General features: G+C 37.7%; 1 long non-coding RNA gene across 1 annotated transcript in view; it reads right to left on the bottom strand.

Moving 5' to 3' along the window:
• Nucleotides 1-243: 243 nt before the first annotated feature.
• The window catches only part of LOC118168559, a 92,966-nt gene continuing 80,020 nt past the window's right edge, over nt 244-13,189 (bottom strand). Inside the window, exons 5-6 of the long non-coding RNA XR_004751646.1 lie at nt 1,300-1,430; nt 244-725 (exon numbers count right to left, since the gene is read on the bottom strand). This is a non-coding gene — a long non-coding RNA (uncharacterized LOC118168559). The remainder of the gene's footprint in view (nt 726-1,299; nt 1,431-13,189) is intronic.

Consider the following 13,189-nt stretch of genomic DNA (forward strand, 5'->3'; position numbering starts at 1 on the left):
AAGGCTGAGTAAGAACGTCATGCAGCCTTTGCAGCAGATTTAACCAAGTTATACATGGATAAATACATCAGATTTGTTAATACATACTGCCCTTTTACAGCACATCATCTCAATGGGCTCAGTATGGTTTATGCAGGTTCAGTCCCACAAATGTCAGAATCTCAGCAAATCAAGAAAGAGGTAGATAATGACTATCTGCATCACACAGGTGATAAAGACAGAGTTTAATAACCTGGTGAAGGCTTTAAAGAGAGTTAGTTAGATCAAGCAACAGAACTTGGCAGGCTGACTTTCTTCCCCTTAGCACCAGAGAACCAGTACACAGAGATTAAGAACTGCTCATCACTCAAATTAAAAATGCCATACAGGACCTACTGCATTTCTGAAGTTCTGCTCGTGTTCTACCTTTGTGGGAAGCTTTTAAATCTTTAGAAAGTTCCTGAACTGGTTTTAATTCCATGGTAGTGCCTGCCCTGTGCCTGAAGTGCAACTGTGGCAGTACACAATCTGATTGTTTACCTTTAAACTTTCTAATGTCCTGTTGGGAATACATTTGAATCTTCTTAAACACATCCCATTTTCACTGGGCTGTTTACTCAGATGGCTCCTCTGAAAATCATTTTACATAATACTTTACATTTTAGAATTTCTTACAGCATGTGGTTAAATACAGCAAAATCACTTCTAGTGAGATGCTCAGGGAAAAAAAGCATGACAAGCCAGCTCTAAGAAAAAGACAGGAAAGTTCTTTTTAGTGTCAGACTGAAGGATTGGGAATAAAATAAATAGCTGAGAAAATGCCTGGCTGCTAAGGGAGCCACTCAATTCCTATACTCTTGTCTTTGAATTTGTCTTAATTTTAGTTGCCTTTGTATAGATTAGGGCTGCATAATTTTAACTTACTTAACACTAAACAGTAATTCCTGGAAAACAATGCAAAATGAACCCTAAAACTTTAAGAAATATGAGGTATTAATATTTGCCTTTATTTTTTTTCATACAAGGAAAAAGTGTTTCCCTTTTCAGTCCTTTCTCTAAATCAGGAGAAATTCATACAAGGAAGTATACCTGAATCTGAAAATCAGCAGAAATACCCACTCAGTCTTGCTTTTGGAGTGATACAGAAATGCTCTGATTTTTTTTTTTTTTCCATTTAGAAAAAGAAAGTAGGCTGGCCACTGCCTGTATGTTTAAATACTTGTAGGGATAACCCCCACTCAGAATAGATGCTACTATGCGAGGAGTTTCTGTTCTTTGGCCATGTTATGTGACCCTTCAATAGGAGATGATCTCACAAACCCAGAGAAAATAACCCAGAAGTCAAGGACTGAACAGGCTTTAATATGTCCTTCATCCTCCCCATGATCAGATGTGATGTCTCCTCCTCTCATCAAGACTGAGGCATACTGGCAAGGGCTGGAACTGTCAAGCTGTCAAGCCAAGTAATACCCATTCAGGAGATAAACAGAGAGTTTCTGTATCCAAGGCTGGCAGCCTAGCACCAAATTCATTTTCTAATACAAGATTAAAAATGATAATAATAATAATAAAAAAAAACCTTTGCAGACATGTTTTGACTGTAAAACTTGGGATTCCCTACAAACTGTGTTTCATTTCATTCCAACAGCTACACATGGGATAGTTAATAACCTTTACCTCACTTGATATATGGATGAACTCAGATCTAATTAAAGAGGCTTCAGAAATAGCAGAGACATAAATGTCATTCTAGAACTGTTTTGTTCTAATTGACAAATTATCTTGCCGCCTCTGCAGAGTGGGCAACATACCTATTTCCTGTAATGCTGCAATTTTATATAAAGGGTCCAAAAATAGTCTTGCTCAGGTGCAGTATCACAAAAAGGAAAGACAGTAATAAATAGGAGAACTACTGTGTATGACTTCCTGCTCTAAGACCAATTGGCCACTACCATTCACAACCACACTGTAGGTGTGGGAAGCAACAAAAGAGAGTTGTTGGTCTTCGTTTCCAGGCAGGATGTTCTTGAGTTGGATCAAAAGGCCAAATAATCCAACTCCACATCGCTGGTGCACTCCCTGGGCTGCCTGTAAGGTAATTCTTAGTTGAAAAGCTCTGGGTGCAAGCTTTTCTTTAGGGCTCACACAGGACTCAGTTACCTGCTGTGTGGATGGAGCCAGTTGCATGTACTTCACACAAACACCTCCACTTTTCCCTCTGTCCTTAATCCCATGACAAGCATGAGGCAGGCAAGACAGGAAAGATGAGATTTCTGTGCATTTTGAACTCAGCACTCCTGAGCTTCCCACAGTCCAAATGTTTGTACATATTTCTAAGAGCCATTCATCACCGTAAAAAAGCATGTAGGTAGAAAGCATCCAAAATAGATTCAACAATAGACACACCAAAAAAAGGGAAAGAAAAAAAAAAAACCTCTGACTGTCTAAATTAGAACTACGTACAGATGTCTGTTTTGCTGCTAGCTTTACTTCCAAGCCCCACAGTGACTGAAAGTCCTGCCCAGTCTAATGGCAGTGTACCTGGAGAAGCTGCTGTCCCATCACACCGTAGCATTTCACACTCTAGGATGGGAAACCTCTTTTCATTTTCAAATGGTAATATTTTTCCCCCCCTATAGTCAGGGCCAAGAACTGCTTGACTACAGAATTCATCACACCATTATTGTATTAACAATGAAGAAATGGCAATTATATAAAGCCATTAATCCAGTGGTCCCAAAGTAAAGGGCAAACAATTAGTAACATGCCCTGGGGATGCTTCCAATGGAATACTGCAAAAAGAAGGACAAATCAATCAAAATTGTTTCTGGTTGTTAACTTACAGCTACTGAGATTCATCCTCCATCCCTACTGTGCAGGCTAGAGCCAAAGCAATAAAAAGCAGAGAACGAGACCTGAAAGACAGCCAAAAGCAAGGGTGTTCTGGGAAGATCTCTGTTGTGCTCAGCCTAAGGAAATTTTTTCTTTCTGCATGTTTTTCTTGAAGTATAACCTCCTTCCTAATTATGGCAATGCAGCTGGCTCCATCATGGGCATTAATTTGAGTCCTTTAATAGCACCTACAGAATTTACTATTATTATTATTTTATTTTTTTTTTAAGATAGCTCTACCAGTGACAACATACTGTCTAGCAAGGGTACAGTTTCCCTGCCTCTGTGCAAAACAAGCTCTCTTTGCCTAATGGTCTTTCCATCTGCCCACATCCTTGGCTTCTAACTTCAGCTTACAGCCTTTACATGTTTTAATACCTCCACTTTAAATCTGTTATTTATACATCAAGTACTGGTAGGATAGTGCTTTTAAAATTTACTGACAAAGGTGTAACATCCAATATCTAGATCTGGGATCATACAAATTTTTGAAATAAAATATAATTTTCTAAAATTTTCAGTTTTATGGAAATGTCATGAATTGGGCTGTAGAAGTTGGCAACTTTAAATTCCTGCAATACATAGTAAATGAAAACACAGCTTTTTTCTTTCTAAGATCTGAATTTTAGAACTTTTCTTTTCAAGGCTAGAAACATACTTTTAGAAAATGAAGACCACCATATTTACTGAAATTACAGGTTTCTAAAAACTGTGGCTTTATGGTAAACAAAAATACTGCTAGTCTCCAATACCACTTATGATTGCCCATAGAAAAGTCTAGGATTAGTCCTTTACTACTAGTATGTAAACCTCACAAGTTTGTTTCAGTCACAGTTACTGCATCCTTTTTCTTCTTTAACTAAGCTTACTTACAACACACTGGCAGAAAGATAATTTCAAAATATTTTCAGTTCAATATCATCAAAAGATTGTTTTTTAGCATTGGACTTACCTGTGGTCTTTATTTCAGTTACCCCACTTCAGTTACAATCCCACAATAAAAACTTTTGAGTTGAGTTATATCTATGTAAAGTAAAGTAAATATTTAGTGAGACTGTTCACGTTTTCAAGAAATGGTTATTTTGGTATTCTAGAATGTAGAAGGTGGCAAATCTCTCTTAAGAGAAATATTTCTCACACTATGTGAGAAAAGCAGTTGTTTCAACGATACTTTCCTGTAGCAGAAATATGTTGATGAGAATCTCAAACCAACAAAAGGAGCTTCACATTGATTATTAAATATTTCACATTGATTATTAAATATTAAATATAAATGTTTTAAATATTTCCCTACTATAGAGATTACAGGCCTCAAGTGGCAAAGAAAAATTGATACATTTTTAGACTGTCAATTTTCTCTCTTATCTGAAAGATATTTGGAGAATATACTTTGAAATCTCCTGCAAGCAGGAGTCAGTGCATCCCCTAAGAAAGCTATTCTCGCAGATAAGAAGCCAAGTGCACAGCAGAGGTGATTAATGAGAAATGTATAATCTCTTCTGGTGATATAGCGGACAGATGGAGGACAGTGCAGCAAAAATGTATGGAAAAGCAGCCATGGCATTTTTATGTGTGGTATACTGCACACACTAGTGCCACAGCCAGCATTGCTGCAATGTCTGCCATTGCTAACACCCACCACAAAATTATTACTGCTGCCATCATGCTGGTGTAATCACCAGTCCAGCTCTCCCAGTCTCACACCAGTGCAACCAGAACACCTTGAATCTGAAATCTCCTTCAAAGTTTCCTTGTTCTTCAGCTCATATCCGTTCTCAAACAGCATCCTTGTGCTACTCAAATGGCATTCTACTGTATACATGAACAGTATTACTGTTGTATCTCTAATCAAACGTAATTATTATTCCTGCAAACCATTAACAGTAACACCACCAGGGCCATTCTGGCAAGCGCTGCTGCTATTAATACCACTCACCCTCATACCAACACTTGCAGACTTTAGAGTTGCAGTGTTTATCCTCCAGTGCTTTTGCCTTCTACTATCTATTACTTTCAATTGTGATTCCTGTTACTGCACTTGCACTGGACTAGAGTCTAACCACACTCTGCATGGGTTAATTTACTGAGCTCTGATGTACTGCAATATCCAGGCTAGCTCATTAAAAACAGAAGTTGGTATCTCTGTTTTACAGTGTGGTGTGCAACACAGACAGTTTAAAAATATAAAAATCAGAGCGCAATGTGGCACACAGATACCTGCTGAATTTCTTTCAGCTGTATTATAAGTTATAATACTAAGCATATAAAACAGTTGCTAAGAGAAATCTCAACTACAAAATTTTATGTCTACACCTAGAGGTTGAAAATGAAGTCATTGCTATCAGAGTCAAGGTGTTAGGTTCCCTGACTCTAAAAATTACATTCCAGAGCACATATCAGATCTATCGAGCAGTATTTGCACTTGAGAACATATTCCATCCACCAGCTGTCAAATGGCATTGAAAAAGCTGAAGTGTAAATTAAAAACTCATTTTCTTTAAAAATTTTAAACTTGTGGATGGTTAGAAAGTTCAACAAAGTTTTTGGATCCACGTTGATAACATAATAGAAGTTGGTGTGGAACACTTAGTCAAAACAATCTCCAGGTACGATATTCCCAAAAATTCAAACAAGTCCACTCGGTTAAAACAACTTGGATTATTATTTTCTAGGTTTGCATTAATTTTCTAGTTTTTATTATTATTATTAATTTCTATATTCTCCAAAAGTATAGTCAGAAAAGAAAGTCAGAGCTCTTTCATTATTTTTTTTCCCTGAAGGGGAAATATCATTTTAATCTGTTGGCTTTCTATTTTATTTTATTTTTTAATAAACAGTGGTTTTCAAAACCATTGTTTTCAAAAACTATTACAATGAATTTCTTAATACAGTTAAAATTAAGTAACAAAATTCTTCTGAAATCTAAACTCTAAACTCTTTGATCTAAAGATCAAAGTTCACTGTGATAATTTCAAATGTGCTTTTGTTGTTGTTCTAAAATTACACACATCAGGAAATTGTTCATGCAACACCATCTTACACAGACATTACAGCACATAACTTCCACAGAAAGTTCTTTGATTCTACCATGCCTGCTGGTACCACGAGCTATCAGACTATGTAAAATCAAGGCATGATCAAGTATCTCCTTCCTTAAGAGCACCTTGAGCACATGGCTGGAGCCTTGTAGAGCCAAAGATGTGACAGACTGACTATGCAACTCTAAGTAAATTGGGTATTGTCTGTGCTGGGAGTCCAAGTCTCATATATTGACAGCACAAGGACTTCTCAAGGCTTACTCTTCTGCAGGGGCTGAAAAAAGTCCTAGTTGCTCACTATCAGTGTGAAATTCCTTCTGTGAACAACAAAACCTCTGCAGATTGCATATCCTGATAATCTAGTCACACAGACAGCCAGGATATGTTCATTTACCTTCTTATTTCAGGGCATTTTTTTAGGAGGTAAAACCAAGAATAAATGCTGGAAGACTATCTTTTAATTCCACAGTCCAAGTATCTACCTATATAATTTTGAATTCAAACTCTTATCCAAAGGTTAAAGCCAGCAACTACTGATTTCCCATGATTATCTATTCGCAGTATTGCCATTGATTTCTATGTGATCCTGAGCAGGTCACTTTATTTTGCATCTTTTGTTTCATTTCTAAATAGAAAGAGCAATACAAAATAGTATTGACCTCAATATCAGAAGTTTGGGGCTTCATAAGCTGACGTCTCAGTAAAGAGCCCAAATACAGTTCTTGTTTCCAGGACTCCCAGAGGAGGAAAATTGGTCAGGATTTGTCATAGACCGATAAATCCACCACCTACTTTGGAAGGCTTTTGATTCCTGTTCTGAAAGCAGCTTGTCTGATCCCCAAACACCATTTCTTTCCTGTCTTTAATTGTCTAATTATGTTTTTTTGAAGGACTCCAGCAGATGTTTTGTACTGGAGCAGTATTTCCACAGAGTAGCATTTCATCTGTTCCACTGCAAGACAGAAGCTTTCCACTTCTTTATTTTTTCATTCATATAACATCCCTACTTTCATGCTCCCCCTCTTACTTCCTCATTGCCATCAGGGCCAGAATAGCTCTAATAATTCATACTGACATTACAGATACCATTAAGTCTACATACTTCAATGAAATTGCCTCTTTGCTGTCTCCTTTATGGCTTATAAAGATTCCTCATGGCTCACAAAATCCTATTTTGTTGTGGAATATGTCGCATTGTCCTCCACAAACCATATCCAAGGCTAAAGTGATTTTTTCCATGAATCTTCATGCTGATACCCAATGTGGTACACAGGACAATGAATACTCTATATTTGCCTAATTTTGGCCTCTCACGAAATTCACTCCTAGATGTCACTGTAACTCAGTGTTGATTTTCAGCAGAGTATAATTACAAGTAAACAATATTTTTGCAACATGGCCATCTGGAAATAATCATGAATGACTGCAAAAATGAACATTCATACTGAAGCAACTTGCACGGAAAATAAAATGAAGCTGAAGCTTCTTCAGTGTTCCCCAACATCATGCATTTTTCTTAATTTTTACCCCCTCCTGCAAGATCAGGATGACCCTGTAAAGCACCCAAACTGAGAAACAATCAAAGTAATCTGAGATCTGATCTCTTTAGCTGCTAGTGTAAAACAGATAAGAATGAAGGAAGATGCTTTTTACTGAGAGCGACACAAAGTGACTGGATGTTGTAACAACAAAGTAATGTTGATTATCTGTTGAGAAGTACTTATAAACTAAACCTATTCAAAAGAGCATCAAAAAAAAAATAATTCTTCTAACCCAATTTATTTATTTGTGTGGAAGGCCAGGACAGAAAGGAAAACAAAAGCAGATGATCCGGGTTGCCACCACCCATGTTTTAAGGATCCACATCATCACATCATCAGCTATTTGCATCGTAGAGAGATAGTGAGAAGAACACCCACCAAATACTGAGGTGCAGGTGACACATGAGGCTTAACAAAACTTGGTGGGAAAGAAAACAGCTAGAACAAAGATACATTTTAAGGAATCTTCTTTAACTGTAAACTGTACATGAATGGTAAATTGGAACTATGTTCAACTTCAAGCATCTGGGCCAGAAGTGCCAAAGCAGAAAGACCTCTGCTCACATCTAGCAGCATGCAAAGGGAAAAAGGTCACTAAGCTGTCCCATGAGTGTAACTTATTTATCACGAATTTCAGACCAACAGAGGCTCCATAAGGAAAGGAGCTCTTTGCTCTACAAGGAATCAATTTCTTCATATTTACCCAGGTAACTCCTAAGCAGGTGAGAAAGTAGTAGGAAAGAAAGGGAGTATAGTAATAGGTGAGTTTCAGGTAACAAACAAAGTTGGTGCTTCTAAAGCCTCTTAGCTATAGATACAAGCCATTAAGCATAAATTGGAGTGGTGCTAAACACAAGAATGATGATTTACTTAAGCACTGGGAAAAGAACTGAACTTTTAAGGTCTCTCTTACTCTGCTACTCAATATGAAAGATGTCACTTCAAGCAATATTAGATGTAAAAGCTTCTGAACTGAGAAGTTCAGAAGAACTTCTCAGAGAACTGGAGTCAGCTTTGCCCTGAGTCTCTCAGGACCTGGAAACTGTAACACTGACATGAATTTAGCAGTATTATATAATCAAAACAGAAATAGATGCATTAAGGGAATTTGCCATTTTGATAGTCAAAACAGCATGGGAAACAGATCATTACCTTATATTTTGTTCAGGGGAATATTTTATACACTGCTTAACATATGTCAGCTTCACTCTTTTATCTATGCTAGGTAGAGTAGGGGTAAAATGATTATTTACCATTTCTGTCTGTACTGATTTTTTGGTCTTAATTTTACAGAAATAACTTTAAGAACTCCCTCCTTAAACCAACTACTAGGCTGATCACAACCCTGCTTTCCATTTACAGTGCCAAAGACACCTGGAAATACTGGCTGTTCAAATCAGCTTGTATACCTAGTTTATAACAAGGATTTTTTTTTTCCCCATTTAAATTAGAAAGTTTAAATTTAAACAGTTATTAAATACCTATTTACACAGTCTCCCATTTTCAGAATGAAAGAGTAGACTTATCTGAAATCCAGAGAGCAGGAGAATAAATTAAATTTCTGAGAGGCATTCCATTTTAATAGACAGTCCCATATGTTTTTATAACACAGATACAGATTTTTTACTGTGTCATTTTTATCTTAACAATTCTCCTTTTATCTATTCAGTTCTGTTTCCCTAGCCCTGGTCTTTTTCCTCCGACTCTGTGGTTTCAAATGCATTTTCAGCCATCATCTTTTCACCTAAATAATCCCTCTTTTTCAGATTCTCAGAAGCAGTGTCTCAACTGAAAGTCTAATCCTGGCTACTGCCTATAATGGCTCCCCAGGATAAATAATCATCAGAACTATTTGACATCCACTTATGTTGACCTTAGTGGGACAGTAGAAGGATAGCACTTTGTTCGTCCTAACTTTCTTTGCCAGCTGTGTCTTCTTACTCAGAATTTTGCAGACTTGTATGTTCTATGCAGAAGTGGCCCCAGAATTCAGATCACAGTCTTTAAAGGAGTTTTGGGGTTCCTGAACAAAAAATATAATTAAATGGGAAAATTACAATGGTCTCCCCAACAAGAACACGTGAACTCTACCTGCACACATCATTCACAAATACATTTATTGTACCAGTGACTTATTTTAATCTTCTCATTTTTTCCTGCTTATAAAATTTCAGCTTTCTAATAAGACCTTCCTCCTTAGTGAGTAAAGAAACAACACTCCAGGTGACTTAAGTGATCAGCTGCGCATCGTTAATAGCTGAAATAAGCAGCCTGAAAACATCAGTCAGAAGCAGAGACTGTGCAAATTGCCGGACACCCATATCTGAAAACTATAAAGTTATGGTGAATTCAGGAGCATCTAACGAGCAGCCATAGCTGGGAAAAAAGGAATAAATTAATAAAATGTAATGTGTCAAATAATTCTACCAACCCTTAATACATGCTTTGAAATACATTGAAAAAAAAAAAAAAAAAAAAAAAAAAAAAGTCTATATAAGGTTTGGTACCCGATCCTCAGCTGTGTATCAGAGTATCTGTGCTCAGCTGAAGAGGTGAGGCTGTTCATTAGTATTTACTAACAAACATTTTTTTGATTGCCTAAGGAACCAGTTAAAATTTGGACCTCGTTAATCTGAGCTTCTTTTATAGATCAAATAGGAACCAAATCCTGGAAAGGGGCAGTCAGGACACAATTTTTCAAGGGGCAGTCATGACACTTAGACTGAGGTGCTCATTATCTCCTAAGACCAGGTATCAGGCAGTTGTAGAAAAGCAGAAATACAGAGGGTAAAACAAAATGGAAAAGAAAGGAATGGAGAAGGGGAAAATGGCCTGGAAAAGGAGAGATGACAGCTAAGAAGGGCATGTTGAAGAACGGTAAATGCAAGACACAGTAAAATGAGTGACTCAGTAAAGTAGAGAGAAATGCCAAGCTGTGGCTGGATAAAGCAAATAAAGATGATGCATTAGCTTAGTAAACTTGACAGTATGAAGCATTATCAGATATAGAAATGGCTAAGAATGATTCATGGTTAAAAAAAGAGGGGGGGGAAGAGGGGGCTTAGGCTTCTAGTGGCTGAGTGCTGCAGAGCTTTGCACTGATGTGCCTGGACGCTGGGACTGAACCTGCAAGAGTATGTTACAGTCCTCACTCCCCGGGCAGTGTTTGGGAAACTGCAGCTGTCTTACAATGAGGAGCCAAAGCAGCCAGCAACCCAAGTCAGGAGCTGCTACAGCTGAGGGGCCGACTCCTCAGTTTATTCTATCCATTCAATTATGGCTATGTTATCCTGAAGAAACGAGAGCTACTTCCCAGAGAGAGCGTATACGCACTAGAGGAAGGAACATGATTATAGCCTAATTGATAAGACACTGACTTTAGAAGAGACATCAATATCCAGTTTGTTCCTGGCAGTCCTTTTTTTCAAATCACACATGCACAAGTAAAAAAAAAAAAAAAACAAGCCAACCAAACAAAAAGCTTTAAGTATTGCCTTCCATTCGCTTTCTGGCCAAAACTCTAGATTTTTCTCATTTGAAAGACTCTAGCAAAGTTCATTTGGAGTGATTTTAGTAACAAACAGCCTAAATGCCTCCAGAGTGAGGTGGCAACTGGGCAATCACAAGTGTAGGTGCACACATGATGCCATAAGTGTCTGTTCAGTCATGTATTCAGTCTTGCCAGTAGTGAGGCAGTTGGACTGTGTGTGTGTGTGTGAGAAATAAACACTCAGCAGCTGGAGCTGAGCTCCTAGCTCAGGAGCCATGACTTGAGTATGCTGAGACTGCTGTAACTTGATGATGCTGTCAGAAGTCATTTGGGTGGCAGCTAGGGATCACCAGGGCAACTACGTGGAGCTCTTCTATGCCTACTGTTGATTCAAGTCACCTTGCTCCATTAAAGGTAGCAGGGATGCATGCTTAATTCTTTTCTCTCTCTTGATTTATTACATTTAGTAAATGGATGGGCTATATTCCTTTCTCAGTGAGTATTATGTCAGCTTTGACATGCTATGTATTTTAAGAGATGATATCTATCATTAATGGCCATGCTGGATTTGATTCCAGCTTGATCTGATTTACCCAGCTGATTTATGTGGTGATGATCCAACATCTGAGTGATGGATCTGACAGGAAATCTGTCCCACTGGGGCAAACATGGGCTGACTGATGGATGCAGGTGAAAATCTGGATTATTACCAGATGTATTGCTATGCAGAGAAGCACTCAAAGCTTCTCTCTGAGATATTAACATCGCTTAACTCAGCACCAGTACACTTACAGTAAAACACTGAGCAGAAAGGGTATTTTCCACAATCATAGCTATAACAAAACTGCAAGTCAACAGAAATACGAGAGTTCAGCCCTAGCAAATTAATATAACCCACTGCACAGGATGCCCTGAGCCTACAAAACAAGGCTTGAAGTCTCATGTAAACAATCTTCAAGTATTTTCTAGTACTTGCAGTCTACTCAAGGTTACTTTTAAAGCAGTAGGTCTTTCTCAGCATTTTCAACCATCCACAGTCTGATGATATCAAGAGCAAATGAAAATAATTTGCTCAGAGATAGACAAATGCTGACAAAGGGCTGCTGACAGATGTCTGTTTTCCTGTTGGATTCTAAAAGACTGGCAGAAGCCCTGGAAGGGTGCTAAAATGTTTATCACTCTTGCTCCCGGCCTACCAGAATCCCTTTTGGGAATGAAGGTAAGTTAGTCCCCAGGAACCATTTGGTCTTTGGCTGCTCTCACAGACACAACTATGATCTGTAGGATCAAAACAAAGTACAAAATTCAAACTAAATTTAAATAATACAGACTTGAAATTATCTATATAATGCTGCGTCAAAACTTCCCAGGGCAAGTCCCATCCTCAGATACATGTAAGAATTATATAAAAGAGACTGGATAAATGTACTTTTTAAAGATATTAAATAGAATGCTAGCACTGTCAAGAAGATAGGCTAATCTAATGTATTGTCCTTCTTCCCTGTCTCGCAGTATCCATCAACACTGCCCAAACTGTGTAAATTCAAGAATGCATTTAAAGAAAAGGAAACTGTTCTAAACCAGGCAGAACAACTCAAGAAATAAATAGATGCTTGTATTTTATTCAAAAACTGCATGAAAAATGCAGCTTTTAAAATAAATCCTTAAATGAGCAGGTGATCACAGGAGTGAAAACACTGGAGTAACATTATTTCATAGTACAGAGAGCAGAAAACACAGCCTAGAATCAAAAATACATGTCTGAATTTAACATCGAGAACTGCCACACTCAGCTTTGCTCCTGCTTCTTTAATCAAATTTTAAGAAGTCACAGGCACTTCTTGCTTCATTTTTCCTCACCAGTCAGCAAAGAGGGTATATCCAAGCAAGTGACTTAGGTCAAAGACTGTCATAGCATATACTCATATGCTACCATATGATAGGAGAAGAAAATAATCTACGATGCAGCAGCATCTACCTAACACTCTAGTAGATGGAGAAAGAGCTCCCAGATTCCTGACTGGAGATTTGCCCCTAGAGAAAAGCATTGATTTTACTGTACTGGCCAATAGGGCACTGATACATGAGTAAGACGAATACTGAAGATCAATAAATAAACAACTGAGCAAACAGGAAACCCTACATCTTCAACTGGGTTTAATCAAAAAAAAAAAAAAAAAAAAAAAAAAAAAAAAAAAAAAAAAGAGTACCAAACATCAGACCGCCCAATCTTTAGGCACCTAAATAAC

Source organism: Oxyura jamaicensis, chromosome 5 (genome assembly GCF_011077185.1).
Source record: "Oxyura jamaicensis isolate SHBP4307 breed ruddy duck chromosome 5, BPBGC_Ojam_1.0, whole genome shotgun sequence".
Taxonomy (NCBI): domain Eukaryota; kingdom Metazoa; phylum Chordata; class Aves; order Anseriformes; family Anatidae; genus Oxyura; species Oxyura jamaicensis.